This window comes from Schistocerca gregaria, chromosome 1, assembly GCF_023897955.1.
Source record: "Schistocerca gregaria isolate iqSchGreg1 chromosome 1, iqSchGreg1.2, whole genome shotgun sequence".
In the NCBI taxonomy this organism is placed as follows: domain Eukaryota; kingdom Metazoa; phylum Arthropoda; class Insecta; order Orthoptera; family Acrididae; genus Schistocerca; species Schistocerca gregaria.
In genome coordinates this window covers 1,204,555,018-1,204,579,977 of record NC_064920.1, presented here as the reverse complement: position 1 = coordinate 1,204,579,977, position 24,960 = coordinate 1,204,555,018, and positions in this window count along the sequence as shown.

Genomic DNA, 24,960 nt, shown 5'->3' with positions numbered 1-24,960 from the left:
TTTGAACCATTTGAACCATTTGAACCAAACGACGCGCGCAAGAGATCTTTCACGCGTCTATCAATATGGGGTGGAGCGCCATCCTGCATAAAAATCATACATTCCAGCAGCCAGGTTGGGGATGATGCGGTTCTGTAACATATCGGCGTACCTCTCACCCGTCACGGTAGCAGTTACAAAAGCAGAATCACGCATTTCCTCGAAGAAAAAAGGCCCGATAACGATAGATGTGGTAAATCTAACCCATACCGTGACTTTCTTGTCGTGCAGTGGAGTTTCCATGACAGTTCTAGGATTGCCGGTAGCCCAAATTCTGCAGTTGTGGGCGTTGACAGACCCTTGGAGCGCAAAATGAGCTTCGTCGGTCCACAACACGTTACTCGTGCAACTGCACGAGCGCTGACTTCCCCGTGCATAGACGAACCCGCTACAGTCTCCATTTCTTCCCGAACTGTCTCAGCAGCATTACGCGTTGTGCTTGGTCAGCCACTACTGGGTCTATCGTCTAAACAACACGTGGCTTCGAACTTCGAAATCATTCTCGCCACGGCTACATTTGTCAACGGAGCTTTACCCGTTCGAATCCCCTTCCTATGGCGATAAGATCGTAACGCTGAACTAGCACATTCTCCATTCTGATAATAGAGCTTCACTAAAAGCGCCTTTTCAGGTAACGTCAACATGCTGCGACTGCTAGGGCATCTCATTACAGCTCCTTTTACACACGATTGTCTTGCGCAATCACTGACGTTTTGCTGTCCAGCGCCATCTGTCGGACATTTTGTGAATTTTGTTTTTTTGTTCTAATAAAACCCCATGTCATTCCAAGCATGTGCGTCAATTTTTACCTCTCTATCTACATTATTCTCTGGTCTATTAAGTTTTCAAATTTATACTGACTTTTTGATCACCCGATATATCGCTGTTTTCTGGTGGAAGCGTCAATATATGGATATATCGATATTGTATCATCAGTCCTAAACACCACTTCACTGACATGGGGTACGACAGCACTGGAGGTGCACTGGAAGGTGTTTCGACTATGTATTTTTACTGTCAATACGAAGACGTTGCGACTTGGTTAAGACATGTGAAGCAATTGCCCCAGCGAAATGTACCTTCTTCAAGAAAAAAATGCGATAATGGAGGCGTACTCCTCTACCGGTTCATTCATCGAAAGGCGGGACATTTTCACAAAGACGTTCCCTGACCTTTCCATACCAGCAAAGGTCCACATACTGAATTGGTGACAAACTTATGCTACAAGGTCAGTTTCAAGCGCAAGAAACAACCGAACTTTGTTCGTTCACGCATCTGCTGTGATCGTGGAATTCCGAGCACGAAGGTCCAGAGTCCAAAGAAGTCGGCATGTAAATTGTCGCATTGGTCTTGTCATTGTGTTTTACCTCATACACACATGAAACCCAACAAAATGACAGCTATTCATGAACAGAAAGAAGAAGTTAAGGCAAAACGTTTCACTTAATGTACATAGCTATGTCAAACAGTTGAGAGTGGAATGTTGGATCCGCTGCTGTATTTCGTAAGTGATGGAACTTGATTCTCGCTGACAGAACATGTGAACGCTCCCAACGTCAGATACTGGTCAACAAACAATCCCTGTACGGTTAAAGAGGAATCTTGTTACGGTGAAAAAATCGGAGTGTGGTGTGCCGTGTGAGCAAATCGGATTATGGCCCCCAAATTTTTTGAAACAACGGTAAACACTGCTGCATGTATACGAATCTTTGAATAATCTCACGCACTGTTGACCCCACATGTACGTACGTTTTCTGCCTTTCAAGGGGATGGGACGACCTGTTACACTTCGCGCGAATCACTCTCACGAATTCAAGAAAGATCCACAGAAGAAAGGACTGTGAGCATAGGGTGTATCCGCCTCGTTCGCCGTACCTAAACATTTGTGACTTTCATCAGTGGGGTAGTCCAAAGGGAAAAGTGTACACAAATAATGCAAAAACATTAATGACCAGAAGGACAATATTCGTAATGAAATTGTGGTAGAGTTGCACAAAGTGTGTATTAATACGATAGGTAGCGCACGAAAGTGCACTGAATGGCGGGCGTGGTGGCCGAGCGGTTCTAGGAGCTTCAGTCCGGAACCGCGCGACAGTTACGGTCGCAGGTTCGAATCCTGCCTCGGGCATAGATGTGTGTGATGTCCTAAGGTTAGCTAGGTTTAAGTAGTTCTAAGTTCTAGGGGATAATGACCTCAGATGTTCAGTCGCATAGTGCTCAGAGCCATTTAAATCATTTGATTTGAAAGTGCACTGAACTACAAGGAGGTCATTTTCAACACCTAATGTAATGTAATGTAATGTAGAAGACAGGATCAGTTCAATAAATGTAGACTTTGCGTTAACTTATTAGGTATTTCTTTATTATAGGTTTATTACACTTTTATCTACAATGACGGAAAAAAATTGCAACACAAATTAGAGCTGAGTGACAACGGAAGTTGGTAGGCCTGTTTCTATATATGAAAGATGATGTGTATTAAAACTTCGCACGAGTCGCATAAGAGTGGCGCTAATACCGCCACTATGAGGATGCAAATCGGGTTTGCCATAAATACGCGCCGTAACGGTCATGAGGGTTACGTACTTTTGAGATTTGACGCGCTGAGCCGATGTAGGTCAAAAATGCTTTTAAGGCTACAAAGACGCCATTACCAACGCCTCACTGACTTTGAACAAGGTTGTGTAATAGGGCTAAGAGAAGCTCGATGTTCCTTCTGCGATAGTGCAGAAAGGTTTGGCAGGTATGTAGCCACTGTACATGATTGCTGGCACTTGCGCATACGGTAGCAGGTGCTTCGGACGATCACGTGACACTACCCAGAGGGAAGGCCACCGTATTCGGCGTATTTGCTCTGGCGCATCGAACTGCATCTGCATCAGCAAAATGAGCACCAGCTGGAACCACAGTGACTCAAAGAACTGTTCGAAATCGGTTACTTCATGGAAAGCTCCGAGTCACACACGATGTAGCATACATTCCACTAACCGCAAACCCCCATCATTTGTGATACCAGTGGTGTCAAGTGAAAGCTCACTGGAGGGCAGGGTGGATGTCTGTTGTGTTTTCTGATGAAAAATGATTCTGCCTCGATGCAAATGATGGCCGTGTGATGTTTAGAAGAAGGTCAGTTGAGGACCTACACCCAACCTGCTTGTGCAGGTCTAGGGCACCTTGCCGAGGTTCGTGCGACTCCCGCCGTCGGAGGTTCGAGTCCTCCCTGGGGCATGGGTGTGTGTGTATGAGTGCGTGTGTTGTCCTTAGCGTAAGTTTAAGTTAGATTAAGTAGTGTGTAATACTAGGGGCCGATGACCTGAGCAGTTTGGTCCCATAGGAATTTACCACAAATTTCCAAATTTTTCCCAATCTGTTTCTAAGCCAGACACACTGAACTTACTCTTCGAGCTATGGTCTGGGGTGCTATTTCGTATGACAGCACGAGCACTCTCGTACCCCGCCTACGAAATTGTTCGTCCATCAGGTGGTTTGACCTGTTGTGCTGTCGTTCATTAACAGCATTCCAGTGAGTGGTTTCAAGAGGATAAATCTGATCCACATAATGGTATTGTAATCCAACATGCTGTACAGAGTGTCGACATGTTGCCTTGGCCGGCCAGTGTGGCCGAGTGGCTCTAGGCGCATGAGTCTGGAACTGCGCGACTGCTACGGTCGCAGGTTCGAATCCTGCCTCGGGCATGGATGCGTGTGATGTCCTTAGGTTAGTTAGGTTTAAATAGTTCTAAGTTGTAGTGGACTGATGACCTCAGAAGTTAAGTCCCATAGTGCTCAGGGCATTTGAAATTTGTTTCTTGTATCTTGTCTACTCGATCACCAGAACTGTCCTCAATCGAGCACATAAGGGACATCATCTGATGACAACTCCAGCGTCATCCACAAACGGCATTAACCGTCCCTTAATTGATGAACCAAGTGCAAAAACGGGCAGGGAACTGAATCCCACAAACTGACTTCCGGCACCTGTGCGAAGCAATGCATGTTCGTTTACATGCATGCGATCAATATTCTGACTATTACTAACATACCATCATTTCACATTTGCAATGGCGTATATTGCGTTTACAGTAACGTGTGATCTTGCAATGTAAATCAGTTTAAAATATTACCTAAACAAATGTATTCCCTAAATGCCATTACTATATATTAATTGGTTTTTGGTGATGCGTTTTGGTTTTCCGTCAGTGCAACTGTTGGCTTATCTGGTTGGACGGCAACTAAATTCGTGCGTAACTGGTGAATTGTTCGTGCGTCACCCTGCAGAAGAAATTGACATAAATGAGCAGGAAACTGAAGATAGAACAAAATACAGAAACAAAATTAAAAGATGGAAAAGTTTTCACGGCAGTTCCAAACCGGCAGGAAAGATGATGGACAGCAGAATAAAGGAAATCGTTAACAGACTGGGACATACTGGGGAAAACGTGAATCTAATTTAATAACCTGATCGCAGTTCTCATCTAACTTGTAACTAAACAAATGGAAGAAGAATGAATCATTTGAAATAGTCCACACTCAGACGGCTAACTATTTCCAGCTGGGTACGCAGCTGCCGCTGTCAGAGCAGATGGTACGTCAGCGAGTAATTGTCGCAGACCGCAGCGGCCGCTGCGTATCTATTAGGCAAATCTAGCGCGTCAGATAAGCCGCAAATGGCGCCCACCAATTGGCCGCTAGTGCTCTGGCGACGTGTTGACACGGGCTGTGGATGACGGCTACCACGTGTGTGACCGAGTTTTCTTGCGAAATTATTTCCATGCAGGTTGAAATGGGTGAACGTGGATCGCAATAGGCCATATTTTTACTTCACTACCAACTACGAGGCTCCATCATGCTAACCAGTTTGGGTTCTGGAAACATCAGATAAGCTAAACAGAACTCGCGCTATCGTCACATGATATCCTGAAAGCCATCTCCAGTATCTCTGCTGTCATTGGACAGCATTAATATAGGAAAACAAAATCTACAAGATATCCATTGTTGAAGTTCTAATTTCAAAACCCTGTAGAAAAAGAACTACTTCTGAACAGGAAGTCAAATTTGAAAAGCTTATTTTTCTCTGCCTCATGATGACTGGGTGTTGTGTGATGTCCTTACGTTAGTTAAGTTTAAGTAGTTCTAAGTTCTAGGGAACTGATGACCATAGCTGTTAAGTCCCATAGTGCTCAGAGCCATTTGAACCATTTTTGAAAAGCTTATTATAGACGTTAGGGGGGGGAACGATCACAGAGAAAAAAACTAACCAAAATTTGACCAATAGATGGTGCTGTAAGCTTCAGAATATATACACCAAAAGACGCGCTGCACACGATTGTTCCTCAGTTTGCGTGCGAGACAGCATGTCCACGAAGGACCGCACGTTGCTGGTAAAGCTCTTTGACGAGAACGGTGACTTTGCGCTAGTAGCTCTGCACAAGTTCCGGACACTCAAGGGTATGATAAAAAAAAACAACTAAATGGTGCAGTTGTTAGATCGGTTACTGCTGCTACAACGGTAGGTTATCCAGATTTAAGTGAGTTTGAATGTGGTGTTACAGTTGGCGCACGAGCGATGGCACACAGCACGTCCGAGGTAGCGATGAAGTGGGCATTTTCAAGTGTGACCATTTCACGAGTGTATCGTGAATATCACGAATCCGGTAAATCAACGAATCTCCAACATCGCTGCGACCGGAAAAAAGACCTGCAAGAATGGGACGATCGACGGCTGAAGAGAATCGTAGGGAAATGGTCTGAAGATGTTTCAAAGAACCCTCTTCCAGCCTACTAAGTACGAACTGCCGAGTACTCATAGAAATGTCGATGTACACGAAGCTTTTCGTTTGTGTTTGTGGATTACGTACTCGATTATACTGGTATACATCATTCGCTTATTCAGACACACGAGAGCGATATTTGGATAAACAACTTCTGGGTGTAACATGTAGACGGCAGTCTACACCGCCAAGCACACTGTATTTCTCCGACTCCACGCCGCAGAGCTTGTGTGTTTCGTAACCAAGACACTAAGGCCAGTATCGGCAGTGTCCCTCTACTTGTGAAACGTGACTCGTGGGGCGGCCTACACGGGCGAGGCAAAGGGGCGGCCGTGCCGCGGGAAAGCAGCGCGGAAATGGAGCCTCTTCCGGCTGCACGCCTGCTCTCTCTCTCTCTCTCTCTCTCTCTCTCAGCACACGGACTCAGCCACAATTCTTGTCCCTTCAGTAAAAAAGCTGAAAAGACCTCTCCGTTGTCGACAGTGGTGCTTTAGAGTTGACTTTCAACCAAATATCTTTCGTCAGTCTTGTGGATCGTCAGTGAGTTCATGGTTTATTCCGTAAGAAATATGATTTACATCCATTACACTATTATTTCTTTGTTAATTTCCACACTACCAAAATTTTCAAACTTGTTAAATTCAAATGGTTCAAATGGCTCTTAGCACTATGGGACTCAACTGCTGTGGTCATTAGTCCCCTAGAACTTAGAACTACTTAAACCTAACTAACCTAAGGACATCACACACATCCATGCCCGAGGCAGGATTCGAACCTACAACCGTACCAGTCGCACGGTTCCGGACTGCGCGCCTAGAACCGCGAGACCACCGCGGCCGGCACTGTTAAATTATTTTGTGGTACATAAGGCAAGGAAGTGGAAGATCACGACACCTAGAAGAATACCATTACTGTATACCATCTACAATGCAAAATAATTGTTTCGTCAAAAGAGCTTAAAAAATCGACCTTTGCCACAGACACTTTTAGAAGAAAAACTTAAAAAAAGTCTTGCCAGCTACAATTAGCGAGAACCTTCCTGTCGCTTACATTTCGTGATTTATCCCTTTCTATTTGAGGAATGCTAGTTTGGGAATATGTGGTGTCTTGTCTTCTAACAACAGAAAATTTATCTGAAAACTAGATAAAGAAATGTTGTTTCATAGTTCGTACATCTTGTAGCAGAACAGCACAACGTTCTAATAGTGTGGTGCGTATTTACGTGGGTACTTTACCAACTGAGTGACACATTTCGTCCCACAGTGAGGCCACTGTATAATAATAGCAGGGCGTGTCCGAAGACAGAGTACATGTCCCCGGTTCCCCGTAGAGGCAGTTCTGCTATGGTACGGATAACACGTGCATCTCAGTACGTGAGAGACGTGGCACGGCAACTGGAAACGTACTCCAAAGTTGAAGTACGAGAGAGAGTGTGTCTAAATTGCACACAGAACCGCCGTTTAATTCAGGGGGTATGTGGATCAATTGCAGAGTTGCGCCCAACCGTGGTGAAACCGTGCCAACAGTGTGACCAGCGTCTGACGGATGTGAGTGATAAGCTGAAAGAACATCTCGGGGATAGAGAGTTTCTAACGATGAGGACATCATAAAGCCGTTCTCGAAGGGCTCCGTGACCGAGGAACCGATTTCTGTAGTCGAGGGACTGAACGACTGGGCGAGCGTCCCTAACGCGGTGTTATGCATCTGTGTCTCTTCGACGTGTAGTACAGCATTCAGTACAAGTTATTTTGTCTGCCATAACCACGTGTAGCTTCCTTCTCCAGGCCACCTCATATAAGCTCTTGGATGAGCGGTTAACCACGAAAATAATATTTTTTGCTTACATTTATGCTAATTACCACCATAAAGTATTTGTAGACATAGCTATTTCGAAATGTGTGTTGCTTATTCCTTGAAGTACTAGGAAAGTTAATTTGTCCACTTTCTGGTTTTAATCTATTTAAAAATGCATTTGTATGCACCTCCTGAGCAATAATTTCTACACATGAAGCGAAACTTAGAATGTACAAAGTAAGAGTTTGGTAAAAAGTATCACATAAGGTACATTAAAAGACATATGTCGTTTCACAATCCATTTCTGCACAGTAGTGTTTTAAGCTCTGCCAAAACTCTGCAATAGATAATAGAAACATCTTATCATCTTTCTCAGCTCAACATCTCACTCATTATGGAGGGATGCTCGCTCGGTTCCTCAGGTAAAGAAGTAGAATTTTGTAATAAACTAAATGGAAACCAAGCACTTTCGATTTACTCTTCAGGTCAGCTGACAATGTGTGTGAGTGTGTGTGTGTGTGTGTGTGTGTGTGTGTCTGTGTCTGTGTGTGTGTGTGTGTGTGTGTGTGTGTGTGTGTTTGCGTGCTTGTGTGTGTTTTCTGTGAAATGAATAAACCGTCTAGGATTAACTTTTTATATCACTGTGTTTGAAGAACGTTTGAACAAAGCTGAATTATACATTAGGAATGAGCCATAGTAGATTCCTCTGTTGTTTACAGAATGTCTCTGTATTGGGGAAGGTGGAGGTTCCAATCCACATCTGACCATTCTATTATAGGCTTGTCATGGCTTTCACATATTGTTGTGGGAAGAAACAAGACCTGTAAATTTGTAAATGCCAGCGTATATGAATTACATTTCTTCTTGTTAATTTTTAATACCATGATAGCATCTAACATCTTTATAAAAGTGATCCATGGATGAATAAAACTACTACTACTGCAACTAATACTACTACCGCTGCTACTACTACTACTAATAATGATAATGTTAAAACTATCGCTGTTAGCGTTCCGTTTTCGTTCATAGTTTTCGTAAGATAGCAACAAGCCGCGGAGCTTCAGTTACAATTTACAATGTGTGTCGTACTCAGGATCAAAAATCTACTTACTGTTAGTACGCCATTGTTACAGGGGATAAGTGACATGCGTGAGCACAGACCACAACTCAGATTTACCTGGCATACAGTAAGTGCCCGTTTCGTCAGGGGCCAATAACGAGCTCTAATACCTGGGTACGCAGAACACTGGATGCAGCAGAAAATCATGAAAAAATGGAAAAGTTTATCAGAACTTAAGAGGCGATAATTTCATTGTAAGCTGAAATATTCCTTCGATATTATCGGTGAGAAAAATTGTCACTGACCAGGCATACAGTAAGTGTCCGTTTCGTCACGGGGCAATAACGAGCTCTAATACCTGGGTACGCGGAACAGTGGATGCAGCAGAAAATCATGAAAAAATGGAAATGTTTATCAGAACTTATGAGGTGATAATTTCATTGTAAGCTGAAATATTCCTTCGATGTTATCGGTGAGAAAAATTGTCACTGAAGCAGAAGTTAGTTTGTACTCTGCATGTTCTGGACCTCCCTGCATTTGCAGTAAAGGTATTGTATCGATCAATCACACATCTCACTAGTTCACCTAACATGTGGCACCCAAGTAAAAGTTCCTATTCTATAGCATTCAGTACTTACGATCATTAATCAAGTGTAATCATGGGACTGTAGATCAACATTTGAAAGAGCCAAAATTCCACCCGATAATTGAAATATATTGTGTAGAAAAATTTACGTTAATTACTTGTCCGAAATACCAAAGGAAAAGAGTGGACTAGCATTGACCGTCGCGATTGTCTTCTTTTTAAATTCACAAACTAAGTAAAATGTTACCAAATGGTTATATACTGATATTTACAAATTCATTATATGGTTAAGACGAGATAGGGAAAACACGTAAATCATGGAGGTAATTCACACTTCATGATTTTTATAGGTTGTAGTCTGCATATTAGATGCTCTCACCGTTCCTCTTAGAACGTGAGTACTCAAGAAGGTAACGACTCACCGACGTTTTTCCATCTTCCGCACGATTTTAGTACATATTTAGACGTAACTATATATTACAAACTATGATAAAACACATGCTGCTCTAGTGCGATGCGCTCCTCAAACGTTTTCTTGAAACCGAGTTTCAAAGATTTACTATGATATTGCATACCAAAGAAAAAGTGCCGGAGATCTAGCAGCTGGTTTGCCGCAACACGCTTAGCAAATTTCGCGTTCTGGTACTAATGGGCCGATAGGGACCGACCGACCGTCGTGTCATCCTCTGCCAATGACATCAATGGATAGGGTATGCAAGGTTGTGGGTTCTCCTGACCGTTTTCGAATTTTTTGAGCTTAGAACAGCTATTTCTCTCCAAGGCAAGTCTTCAGATGGCATCACGAGGCTGAGACCAGTCCTCTCATCAATGAAAAGTTACCGATAGTAGCGGGAATCGAACCCGTGTGCTCTGCACAGCAGCCGGATATGCTGATCACTGATCACTGAGCTATGGAGGTGGACCAGCAGAATAGGTTGGCAGAACGCAAGTCTGGCGGAACTGCGTTGTAGCCTCGTCGTCTCCCGTTTGTTCCAAACCTTCCACCAGACGACTGTATCGCTATAAGGAATTATGTGTCCGTTAACTGTCGACTGCCTTAAAATTAACTATACGATATTCTGATGTTGTTGTTGTCTTCAGTCCTGAGACTGGTTTGATGCAACTCTCCATGCTACTCTATCCTGTACAAGCTTCTTCATCACCCAGTACCTACTGAAACCTACATCCTTCTGAATCTGCTTAGTGTACTCATCTCTCGGTCTCCCTCTACGATTTTTACCCTCCACGATGCCCTCCAATGCTAAATTTGTGATCCCTTGATGCCTCAAAACATGTCCTACCAACCGATCCCTTCTTCTAGTCGAGTTAAGCTACAAACTTCTCTTCTCCCCAATCCTATTCAATACCTCCTCATTAGTTACGTGCTCTATCCACCTTATCTTCAGTATTCTTCTGTAGCATCACATTTCGAAAGCTTCTATTATCTTATTGTCCAAACTAGTTATAGTCCATGTTTCACTTCCATACATGGCTACACTCCAAACAAATACTTTCAGAAACGACTTCCTGATACATAAATCTATATTCGATGTTAACAAATTTCTCTTCTTCAGAAACGCTTTCCTTGCCATTGCCAGTCTACATTTTATATCCTCTCTACTTCGACCATCATCAGTTATTTTACTTCCTAAATAGCAAAAGTCCTTTACTACTTTAAGTGTCTCATTTACTAATCTAATTCCCTCAGCATCACCTGATTTAATCTGACTACATTCCATTATCCTCGTTTTGCTTTTGTTGATGTTCATCTTATACCCTCCTTTCAAGATACTGTCCATTCCGTTCAAGTGCTCTTCCAAGTCCTTTGCCGTCTCTGACAGATTTACAATGTAATCGACGAACCTCAAAGTTTTTATTTCTTCTCCATGAATTTCAATACCTACTCCAAATTTTTCTTTTGTTTCCTGTACTGCTTGCTCAATATATAAATTGAATAACATCGGGGAGAGGCCACAACCCTGTCTCACTCCTTTCCCAACAACTGCTTCCCTTTCATGCCCCTCGACTCTTATGACCGCCAACCGGTCAAATTGTAAATAGCCTTTCGCTCCCTGTATTTTACTCCTGCCACCTTTAGAATTTGAAAAAGAGTATTCCAGTCCACATTGTCAAAAGCTTTCTCTAAGTCTACAAATGCAAGAAACGTAGGTTTGCCTTTTCTTAATCTTTCTTCTAAGATAAGTCGTAAGGACACTATTGCCTCACGTGTACCAACATTTCTACGGAATCCAAACTGATCCTCCACGAGGTCCATTCGTCTGTAAAGAAATCGCGTTAGTATTTTGCAGCTGTGACTTATTAAACTGCTAGTTTGGTAATTTCCACATCTGTTACCACCTGGTTTCTTTGGGATTGGAATTATTATATTCTTCTTAAATTCTGAGGGAATTACGCCTGTCACTGGCTCTCCCAAGGCCGTCAGTAGTTCTAATGGAATGTTGTCTACTCTCGGGGCCTTGTTTCGACTCAGGTCTTTCAGTGCTCTGTCAAACTCTTCACGCAGTATCACATCTCCCATTTCATCTTCATCTACCTCCTCTTCCATTTCCATAATATTGTCCTCAAGAACATCGCCACTGTATAGACCCTCTATATACTGCTTCCACGTTCCTGCTTTCCCTTTGCTTCGAACTGGGTTGCCATCTGAGCTCTTGATATTCATACACGTGGTTCTCTTCTCTCCAAAAGTCTCTTTAATTTTCCTGTAGGCAGTATCTATCTTACTCCTAGTGAGATAAGCTTCTACATCCTTACATTTGTCCTCTAGCCATCCCTGCTTAGCCATTTTTCACTTCCTGTAGATCTCATTTTTGAGACGTTTGTATTCCTTTTTGCCTACTTCATTTACTGCATTTTTATATTTTCTCCTTTCATCAATTAAATTCAATATTTCTTCTGTTACCCAAGGATTTCTAGCAGCCCTCGTCTTTTTACCTACTTTATCCTCTGCTGCCTTCACTACTTCATCCCTCAGAGCTACCCATTCTTCTTCAACTGTATTTCTTTCCCCTATTCCTGTCAATTGTTCCCTTATGCTCTCACTGAAACTCTGTACAACCTCTGGTTCTTTCAGTTTATCCAGGTCCCATCTGCTTAATTTCCCACATTTTTGCAGTTTCTTCAGTTTTAATCTACATGTCATAACCAATAGATTGTGGTCAGAGTCCACATCTGCCCCTGGAAATGTCTTACAACTTAAAACCTGGTTCCTAAATCTCTGTCTTACATTTATACAATCTATCTGATACCTTTTAGTATCTCCAGGGTTCTTCCATGTATACAACCTTCTTTCATGATTCTTAAACCAAGTGTTAGCTATGATTAAGTTCTGCTCTGTGCAAAATTCTACTAGGCGGCTTCCTCTTTCATTTCTTAGCCCCAATCCATATTCACCTACTATGTTTCCTTCTCTCCCTTTTCCTACACTCGAATTCCAGTCACCCATTACTATTAAATTTTCGTCTCCCTACACTATCTGAATAATTTCTTTTATTTCATCGTACATTTCTTCAATTTCTTCGTCATCTGCAGAGCTAGTTGGCATATAAACATGTACTACCGTAGTAGGTGTGGGATTTGTATCTATCTTAGCCACAATAATGCGTTCACTATGCTGTTTGTAGTAGCTTACCCGCATTCCTATTTTCCTATTCATTATTAAACCTACACCTGCATTACCCCTATTTGATTTTGTGTTTATAACCCTGTAGTCACCTGACCAGAAGTCTTGTTCCTCCTGCCACCGAACTTCACTAATTCCCCCTATATCTAACTTTAACCTATCCATTTCCCTTTTTAAATTTTCTAACCTACCTGCCCGATTAAGGGATCTGACATTCCACGCTCCGATCCGTAGAACGCCAGTTTTCTTTCTCCTGATAACGACATCCTCTTGAGTAGTCCCCGCCCAGAGATCCGAATGGGGGACTATTTTACCTCCGGAATATTTTACCCAAGAGGACGCCATCATCATTTAATCATACAGTAAAGCTGCATGTCTTCGGGATATATTACGGCTGTAGTTTCCCCTTGCTTTCAGCCGTTCGCAGTACCAGCACAGCAAGGCCGTTTTGGTTAATGTTGCAAGGCCAGATCAGTCAATCATCCAGACTGTTGCCCCTGCAACTACTGAAAAGGCTGCTGCCCCTCTTCAGGAACCACACGTTTGTCTGGCCTCTCAACAGATACCCCTCCGTTGTGGTTGCACCTACGGTACTGCCATCTGTATCGCTGAGGCACGCAAGCCTCCCCACCAACGGCAAGGTCCATGGTTCATGGGGGGGGATATTCTCTTTGATTTATGATCCTAGACGATACAGATAAAGACTTCGAATATATTATTCTTGCCAATACTGTATGTTATTATCAAACTCTGAAAATGTGTAGTAGTTAACTTTTTATTTATAAGAAAAAGATACCAAAAGCTGTATAAGAGTGTGTAGTTTATGCCTCGTTTATAAAGTGGGCAGTTTCGTTTCATGTGGATGTATTTTTTACTCATACGAATGCTCTCAGTGGAGATGAAACATTTGCGTATACACACGGATGATGAATTTGAATTCTGATTTGAATTAAAGCGCAAAAATCACTTTGTAAATGGAAAATTTTCTATCTCCGCAGCTTCACCGCTTTTCTTTTGAAATGGTTACAGGTCGAAACAGCAACAGCGGATTTTGAAAAACTAATTTCGTTAAAAGCTGCAGGCGACCGTGATGTATTTTAGATAAGTTTAGATACCAGTGTACAGAATACTATTAAGAATCGTGTGAAAGTATTTCTGTGCAAGAGTATTTGATCTGCTAATAGATGAAATATACTGTCGCCTTCGATGAGACGGATTATTGAGTGTTTTTTTTTTTTTTTTTTCGCGGCGCTCCACAAGTTCTTATATTGTACCACTGTCCATCACTTATTTCCATACGGTGCTGTGGACCGAAAGTGCATTCTCAAACATTTACTTCTCGAATTAAGGCCGGTTTTTGATTATAATAGACTTCTTTTAGCGAGGAATGCCCTCTTTGTTTTATATCCTCATTGCTTCGTCCCTTGTGCATTATTTTGCTTCAAACGTAGCAGACATCTTTCGCTTCGCGTATTGCATGGTTCCGGATTTTTATGTTGATAATCCGTTCCTTAGGCTATCCATTCCATTTAACGGGTTCTGTAATTCTTGTAATTCGTCACTTTCACTGACATCCTTTCATCCTGAATATTTGTCCGGCTCCTGAACCTTAATTTTACTTTTGTGTTTGCTTCTGCTATTCATAAATTGATCGGCAAGACTGAAACACTGAACTACTGTCTTCCGTCGTTAAGAGTGCAACGGGAATTCCACTGCTAAATGCAGAGGAGAAACCGAATGAGCGAAAAGATTAAGTTACATTGACGGCCTCTGTGAGGGAGAGGACTTGTGTTATGACGTGATAGTAGAAAGAGCACACAGTGTGAAAAATACAGGCTGCCCAATATTACAACCAGAATTTAAAAAAGGCTTTGGAAAAAAAATCAAATACGGCAGAAAGGATACTACATAACGATCGATCGGAATTTCTAAAATCATTAGGGGAAGTGGCAACAAAACGACTATACACGTTCGTGTGTACACTGTGTGGCACTGGCGATATACATTACCATCAGATTTTTCGGTGAAACATCACCCGCACATGTACGAACGCGAGAATTATCGCACCATCAGCTGAACAGCTGATCCATCAAAGTTGTTGACAAGACTTATATACAGAACAATGGAGAAGAGAACTGAGAATGTGTTAGATGTCGATCAGCTTGGCTTCAGGAAAGGTAAAAGCACCAGAGAAGCAGTTCTGGCATTGCGGTTGATAATGGAAGCAAGGTGGAAGAAAAATAAAGACACTTTCATTGGATCTGTCGATCTGGAAAACGCAGTGTCAAATGTTGAAAACTGTTCGAATTTCTGAGAAAAATAAAGGTATAGGAAAAGACGGGTGACATAAAATATATATCAGAACCAAGAGCGAATAATAAGAATCGGTGTCCAAGAACAAAGTGCTCGCATTACAAGACAGGGATTTAAATCTTTCAGCCCTTCTGTTCAGTTTATATATATATATACCGAAGAACCAACGACGGAAGTAAATGAAAGGTTCAAGGGTGGTCCTAAAATACAAGGTCAAGGGATATCAACGACAGCAGCTTTTGATGATACTGATATCCCAAATGAAAGTCAGGAAGGATTACGAGGTGTGCTGAATGGAATGAACAGAATATGGACTAAGAGCAAACCGAAGAAAGACGGAAGTACTGAGAAATAGCAGAAACGAGAGCAGAGAGAATCTTATCAGAATCAGAGATCACAGGATCACGAATTATTCGAATTTAATGAATTCTACCACCTAGGCAGCAAAATAACCATTGATGTATGGTGCAAGGTGGACATAAAAAGTAGAATAGTACTGGGAAAGAAGGCATTTCTGGCCAAAGGTAGTCTACTAGTATCAAACATAGGACTTAATCTGAGGAAGAAATTTCTGAGAATTTACGTTTGGAGCACGGAATTGTATGGTAGTGAAACACGGACGTAGGAAAACCGGAACAGAAAATCTTCTAAGAATTTAAGATGTAGTGCTATAGGAGAAGGTTTAAAATTGGGTAGACTGACAATGGAATAAATGAGGAGGTACTCCGCAGAATCGAGGGGCAAAGGAATATATGGTAAATATGGACAAGAAAAAGGGCCAGGATTATGGGACCTCTGTTAAAAGGCCAGGGGATAACTTCCATGTTACTGGAGGGAGCAGTAGATGGTAAAAATTGTAAATGAACATATAAATTGGAATACATCCCTCAAATAATTGAGGATAGATGTTGCAGTTGCAGCTCTGAGACCAAACGGTTGGCACAGGACACGAATTCGCGTGGGCCACGAGTAGACTGCTGGCTCAAAAGAAAAATCGTTTTTACTCCGAGTGCTAGTTTCTTCGTCTTCTTTTACTATTGTTCCCTCTTAGTTCTTCAACATCATGTATTTTACCCGCCTTTCCCTATAGCCTTACTGTCTTCAAAATTCTTAGGAAAATTGGTGCAAACTATAGGGAAATATTTTCCATCGTCAAATGCTTTTTCTAGGACGATAAATCCAACGTAAATGTTGCTTCCATTATTTAGTGCAGTGTGAAAAGTGATCGTCAGTTTTGATACTAGATCGCACAAGTATTCAGTTCACTTGTTCAATAATCAATGAATAACAAAATACTACGGCCACAGAATATTGACTAATGGAATCGTAATCATTTTTCCACGTATAATGCAAATGGATAATTTCATTGTTACCTTGTCGGAATACACTCGAGCGTATTTCTGAACCTGAGGGACGTTATTCGCAACTTCTCCAACCATCTATCTTGTTAGCACTTTCAGCTACTATCAGTCACAGTGTGGAGAGTATACGCATCACGGTTGAATAGTCAATCAGAGCAGCACCCATAATAATCTTTTCAGCCCCCCCACCCTCAAATTCGCATACAACACTAGAGTACAATTAGCGGGTGTTGAATCTTCATCGAAGAATTATATTAATACCTCCGTCCCTTTGGCTATCCCACCGTTATTGTGATCTCTCATCCAAAGACTGGTCTGATGCAGCTCTGCAACCTATTCTATTCTACACAATTCGCTTCATGTTTGAAAACCTACTGCAACATACAACCAACTGTACCTACCCACTGTACAATTTTTCTCATCTTTGCTCCTCCCTCAACTTCCCTTCATTTCCGAGGTGAGATTCGTTGATGGTTCCACTCATCTCCAGTCGACCGACGTCTGCGTTTAGTCAAGTTGTGCCCCGTTTCTTTCCTCAATGTGATTCAGTACCTCCTCATTAGTTATGCAATCTATTCATCTAATCTTCACTATTGTCTTGTAGCACCACATTTCAAAAGCTTGTGTTCTCTTCTTGACAGAATGGTGCGTCATCCATGTTTCAGGCAACATTCCACTGTCCTTATTCTTCTTTTGTTGAGCATTTTATAACCTCTTTGCGAGACATTATCCATTCCCTTCGAGTGCCTTTCAATTTTTTGATGTGTCTGACAGAATTACAACGCCATCCTCTAACCTCAAAGTTTGCATTTCTTCTCGTTTAATTTAAATTTCCTTTCCAGAGCTCTCTTTAGCTTCCTTTACAGCTAGCTCGATGTCCTGACTGAAAAATATCGGGATAAGCTACAACCCTGCCTCAATCTCCTTCAAATATTTTTTCTCTCACTTGTCGTTTGAACCGTAGAGGTAATTATGTTAATATTGCCACACGTTATGGTGTAAACCCGAAGAGACTGGAACTGACAGACGAGATTCCTGCGTCCATTGCGTTTGTACCTGCTACTCGAAACGTACTGTAGGGCGACTGACCAGCGATGAATTTCTGGCAGGGCTGCGGCGTCACTCGCGCTCTGGTCGCACTGCGCCACTCTGGTTGTGGGGGCGGCTGAGTGTTCGCCAAATATTATGGCCGCTGCCCTGGGCTCTCGCTGCCCACCTCTGCAGGCCGGCGAACGTACCGAGAGGGGCTGACGTCCGCCGGGAAACATACACCCAGGGGATACACGTCCCACTGCCGCGCCTGGCTCCTTGTAGGCGTGAAGGTGTACGGCGATGACCTGTAGTGGGGATCGTCAAGTGAGCTTTATTACTCGTTACAACTGGCAAGTATTTTGATATCGTCAGAATGTAAATGAAGGAGTAAGCAAGGGTAGTGGTTCCACTCGAATCATACACTACCGGAAAAAAAACAGAACACCTCTTTACAGGTTTCCAGTTCACTTAAGATTTATTGTTGCCACAGTTCATATGGAGCACATAAAATGAGTACATTTACAGGTCAATAGCGCAAGCGGTTCTGAGCTACCAGGTATCGACCCATGCTGAAACACCCATCCTCCGCAGGCACAGACTCTGTCATCCAGTCTATCGATCAGATAGCGAATACTGTCTGGGGATACATTATGCCATGCCTGCTCGACCTATTCACGCAGTTATGTAAGAGTTGTTGGGTAACAAGTTGCACGAGTCATTTCTCGTCCCATTATATCCAGCAAGCACTCGATTGGGGCAAGTCCGGAGATCTTTCTGGGCAGGAAAGTTGGAGCACGTTTTCAGAGCACGTCGAGTTTCACTGGTAGGGCACGGGCAAGTAGTATCCTCTTAGAATAACACATCGCCTTCTAGTTGCAAGAACGATAAAAGAGTCTAACAACATTCTGCGCATATCGAGCACTGATTTGCGTCGCCTCTAGAAACACCAAAGGAGAATGGGAGTTATAGCTTATCGCACGCAGGACCATAAGGCCTGGTAGAGCCTTGGAGGGAGATAGCTATTTATTGGGGAATTAGAGAATATGCGCTGCTGGCTACTAATGTTGCAACACCATGATGGCAAAATGCAACAAATACCAAATTTTCATGAACGGTGCGATATGTCTGGATATTACATTACATTGATACTTTCTCCATAGATCATGAATACGACATTTTGTAATGATGTGGAACGTTTCAGTTTAACGTAATTTTTCTTTTCACAATATTTATTTATAGTTACTACTTCATAACTAAGAATCCGTCTATTGTGTAGAAGGAGTTGTCATTGAGAAAATCTTTTAATTTATTTTTAAATGTTGGTTGGCTTTCTGTCATATTTTTAATGCTATTTGGCTAATGATTTAACTCCGAATAGTGAAGACCATCCTTTCTTCTAGTGTTTTAGCTATACACTTCGCTATTATTTTTGGATTGGGATGGATTATTAATAACAAATTTCATAAGTGAGTATATGTATTGCGAAGGTACCGTGAATATCCTTAGTTCCTTAAATAAATGTCTGCAATTTGATTTTGGATGGGCTCCATCTATTATGCTAATTATACGCTTCTGTGCAATGATTACTTGTTCTCTTAACGACGAATTACCGCAAAATGTGATGCCATATGAAAGCAGCGAATGAAAACAGGAGTATTACGCTAATTTACTGATATGTTTATCATCAAAATTTGTGATAGCCCGGATGGCATAAGAAACTAAACTTAACGGTTTCGGCAGATCATCAATTTGTTTCTTCCAATTGAATTTATCATCAGTGCATAAACCCAAAAATTTTGGACATTCTGCATTAGCAACAGACTTCTGTTCAAAAGCTATATTTATCGGTGGTGTTATGCTGTTTATTGTACAGAATTAAACATACTGTGTTTTCTCAAAATTTAGTGAGAGTCCTGCGACGGGTCAGGCTCTTTTCGCGCAGTTTCCTTTCCCTGAAAGAAAATCCACCTACCTCGTTTCTTAGGTAGTTGCTGCACTCGCCTCTCCTGATAGCAGCTACTGGAAAAATTGCAGAAAAGCAGTGTTGAAGAAACTGCAATTTAATAGCCGCTCACCGGAGGCCGCGATACATGTTTGCTGAAATACAATCTATGAGCAATCTTCCTAAATAAATTGAGTTATTGGAATGGTAGTAATTGTTTACTCAAACGAGAACGCGAAGTTGGTAATTCTATTTAAGCTCTTTATTGTCTTTAAGCCTGATCATCAGCCCGCTAATCTACGTTTGAAGAAAGTTCAGTTCACAATTCTATCCACACTCAAACCCCGCCAGAATTAGCTTTCAAAGTTACGGAATTTACTTAACTGCAATACAGACGATTTTCTAACATACACGTTTGCAGTCGATGTTCAATAATAGTTCGTTTTTTAACGTTAATGCTCGCCATAAGCACTTAGTAAAAGTTTACGAAGTACCGCCACGCTTTTAATTATTAAAGTTACTCGCGTCTTTCGCGGAACGAAAAGTCACAACTCGCTCAAACTCACACTACGCGTTACTGGACTCTTCCAGTCTCAAATCGCACAGTACCGAACCGATGAAGCCGTTTTATGACTTCATTTTACACATTATTCGCGAGGACACATCAAGCATGTCTCTTCTCGATCACAGTTCCTTCGCGACTCCTCATCCACTCGCGACTCACTCTCCTAGTCTGCTAACCGTCCTCGCATCTCATTGGCTCACACATCACACAGCCAATCAGAATTAACTCTTTGGGTGCGCCTCGCGCCAAAATCTAGCACGCACCAGTCATGACTTCTGAATCATTTACGTCATGATTTCTTGTTACACAAAATTTACTGTATAATTTAACAAACCGAAAGGAAAACTAGACTTTACTTTATTTCCAGAAATTATTTAAATACTCGCGAACGTTCTGGCTGCTTGTACAATACCATACACTCTTGGACATCCGACATTCACTAAGATGGGGAACCACTGGCGACTCTGTTCCCACGGTTACATCGTCTGAACACTTGCGAGTTCCAACCTAGATTTTATACACTTGCAAAGAATGGCGAATGTCCCTCTTTCATTCACTCAGGCACACTCATTCACTCTCACCTACTCATATAAAATAACTGTTCACAAAAATTCAAAACATTTATGGTTTTAACAAAGTTATAGGTGAATTTCTAAAAGTAAAATTCTCAAAATAAATACAAAAGCACGGAAGGTGATTTTGTTTCATAGTTGGATGGTCACTGAAGGTGATCTATACATAATGGTATTTATTTAGACTCGAAAATTGTAGAAATTTGCGTTTTCTGTAAGATTTTTCTAATTTCCAAAATATGCAGGTTTCAAAGCTCAAATTTGGATGACTTATTTTTATTCATAACAGAAACTAGTATATTAACTTTTAATTTCCTCAGGTTCCTCAGTTAGAAGTTATTAAAGATGAAAGTTCCACGTTATACACGCGGCTAGTTAGCGCACAGGTCTGACATTCTCATGGTACAGACATGCCATATGGTCGTGACGTCAGACGAACGGACACCGGTAATCTGCCCGCTACAGCACATATGCTAATCTGATGGCTACTTTACAGTCTGTCTACATTTCACAGTAAATATTTGATAGAAAACTGTGCGCTCGCACTAGTTGCGACGCCACAGTCCATTTCGAGAGAACCTTTTAATAATTTTCTGGAAGACATTATTTACAGTTTCCTCAGCTGATTCTTGTTTGTTGGGTGTTGTTACTACTTTGTATCATCACCAAAAAGATCTAACTTTGCATCTTCATGAATATAGACTGGTAAGTTATTAATATATATTAAGAACAATAAGGGCGCCAAGATTGAACCCTGTGGGACACAATTCTTGATATCAGAGGACGTTGTTGATTTTTGCTGCCTGTCTGCACTGTCTGTTCAGTATATGTGTTGCCATCTCAGTGCATGTGCTCAAAAGTAGGTGTGGGTGATATTATGTACATTCCACATATAATTAGTCTACACAGCGGATTTGTTATTGAGAAATCACATTAGAATGTGGGTAGTTTGTGGGAAGATAATTTTATGACTAGTGCTTATGTTGACATTTGACAGCAGCAATATTGAGGCACATCTTGACTACAGACGATCATTGGACGATATTTATGCTAACAGGATACTACTGTGTCATCATGTACATTGAGTCAGGAAATGGGTTTGTATGCAGGAAGGCAAGTAGCGACACGCACAAAGCGATGACGTCTGGAAGAGCATAGGCTGCCAGCACGGAGGCCACTGTTGCAGCTGCCCTTGACACTGCAACAGATGGAGGCATCTAGACAGTGGGGGTGCCCATCAACACTGTGCACTGGAGTGGAACCATTTCGTCTCTTGAGGCGAGTCCCAGTTCTGTGTACAACATGATGATAGATGTACACGTTTGAGAAAGAGAGCAAACGTTGGAATACTGCAGTATATTCGACATATTGGCCTAGTGTGATCGTTTTGTGTGCCATCGGGTACAAAACACTACCACCTGTAGTTCACGTAGTTTGGGCATCAGCTTTTATACTGTTGACATGTTAAGGCTGGTGAATGACCTCTATTTTCCAGCTCCCTGTGACATTATTTTTCAACAAGACAGCGTAAGACGACATGTTGTCCCAGCTGTCCTGGCGTACCTCGGTAGATGGTGTTTGACTGTTTGCCTGGCCAGCACTTTTTTCAGATCTCTCACCCACTGAAAGATTTGAAGAGTGAAAATGGAAAATGTTCTGTGTGCTAGATTTGACATCCATCAGGAGTATAAAAGAAACGTCTATCTTTGTTTGCGTATAACTGATTTGTATCCAAAAAAATTGAGAACGCATTCTCATACTACAGAATTATCTGCTCATCACCACAAAAATAGTGAAACCGATTAGAAAACAAATGTGTGTGAACGACCTTTCACCAGCTGACAGTACAAACTTCTTTATTTTATGTTGCTATCACGATTTCGACATCAACCCATTATCAGGTACATCAGTGTTGGGTATAAATGGACTTTGTTAAGTGAAGTTTGTGTCAAGATCTATTGAACTGGGAGTCCCAGTGTGTAGGTAAGTGGAGAATCACCGAAATCTATGGCAGATAGGTAGCAAATATGTTTCCAGTTGTAAAACAATAAAGCCACAGAATGAACACCAATACAGTAGGGTTCGGATTGTTCAGTAATGCCCCAATCAATCTGCCATACGTTAATAGCTGCCTCTGTCATGTTTGTCGGATTCGGTGTTAACAAATTTATAGAATTAAGGTGTAAAGGCCGAATTCCTGAAATATGTTTTTATTTTGCCTATCATCTTGCGGTATATGTATAATGTAGAGCATGTTGTACCGAACCCTCCCCAACTCCACGAGGGAAAAACTGAGCACTCAATTCATAAATAATCACCTTCCCGCGGGTGGGTAAACGGAGAAGAATGGTGGGACGACACCAAAACAAAGCGGCTGGTGACCTCACCAAGAAAACAAGTAGAATTTAACAAGTAAATGAAAATACATATCTCCAATCACTTAACTTCTACTAAATTGCGAATTCTGGCGAAGACATGGCCCAGCACCCCCAAAACGCTCTCCCGAACCGTCCGGTGCCAGCCGCTTCAACGGACGCAGAGAGGCGCGCCGATCTCCCGTCTCATGGCGTCGCAGCTCGCCATGGCCAGCCCGATGTCGTGGTTTGACTCCTGTTGCTCTCGTGCCTACCGCGAAGCCACTACCCATTTCTATACGACGTGGCCCACTGAACTCACGTGGCGACCTCACATGCGCCGACGCTCAAGCCGGACAAGTCGTCTATTGTCACAGTGCGCGACCAACCAACCGGTCGATCCAACCGCCAATGCCCATTCCCTGAACAAACACAGCAGCACTCCGTACGACAGTCAGACACTGACTGCCCCACACGGACCCGGCTGACCAACCAACCAGACTCAGCGCGACTCACAGACTGACCGACTGCCGACCTCATAGCGCCCCTTATATGCACGTGAACAGGCAACTTTTCCCCTTTCCCACCAGAGGGAGACACCAAAGCTGCGATTGCCACAGCGGCGCCACCACCAGAAACGGAAGGCCACTGCTTTACACTACGCTCTTCAAGACAGCAAATTTTACCACGGCTCAATTGTAATTCAGCACAAAGAAACATTATTCCGTCATTTGTACACCGCACATCAACTCTTATATGCTAATAAATACCTTAACTAATCATTCGGTATCCAGATATTCTCATGAATATGACTTATTCATCTTCTTTCACCTCCCTTCACCTATTCGTTCCTCAGATTTTGGAAAGATATACTGGTGTGTTTGGTCATTTTAGTGGTCCAGGTGTTACGGTTGAAACGCCCCCTTAGAACAATTATACATGACTGTGCTTAAACTGACACACAATATTTTTAGCGCAACGCAATCTGACATTGAAAAATACCTACAAAAGAATGGCCCTGACTAACATTAACCTATATGTTTCACAAACCACTTACCTCACAAAGATCTTCGTTACTCGAACTACTGCAATACAGCGAGCGCCAATACTGCCAGCTAAATAAAAGATTCAAACTACGGAAGGCACTAACTACTGATAGGCATAGTTAGTAAATGAAAGATTTTAATAGAGAACAAACAATGCATTTACCTTTTTTTTGTCATCAGTCTAATGACTGGTTTGAAGCGGCCCGCTACGAATTCCTTTCCTGCGCTAACCTCTTCATCTCAGAGTAGCACTTGCAACCTACGTCCTCAAGTATTTGCTTGACGTACTCCAATCTCTGTCTTCCTCTACAGTTTTTGCCCTCTACAGCTCCCTCTAGTACCATGGAAGTCATTCCCTCATGTCTTAGCAGATGTCCTATCATCCTGTTCCTTCACCTTGTCAGTGTTTTCCACATATTCCTTTCCTCTCCGATTCTGCGTAGAACCTCCTCATTCCTTACCTTATCAGTCCACCTAATTTTCAACATTCGTCTATAGCACCACATCTCAAATGCTTCGATTCTCTTCTGTTCCGGTTTTCCCACAGTCCATGTTTCACTACCATACAATGCTGTACTCCTCAGGAATTTCTTCCTCAAATTAAGGCCGGTATTTGATATTGGTAGACTTCTCTTGGCCAGAAATGCCTTTTTTGCCATAGCGAGTCTGCTTTTGATGTCCTCCTTGCTCCGTCCGTCATTGGTTATTTTACTGCCTAGGTAGCAGAATCCTTAACTTCATTGACTTCGTGACCATCAATCCTGATGTTAAGTTTCTCTCTGTTCTCATTTCTACTACTTCTCATTACCTTCGTCTTTCTCCGATTTACTCTCAAACCATACTGTGTACTCATTAGACTGTTCATTCCGTTCAGCAGATCAT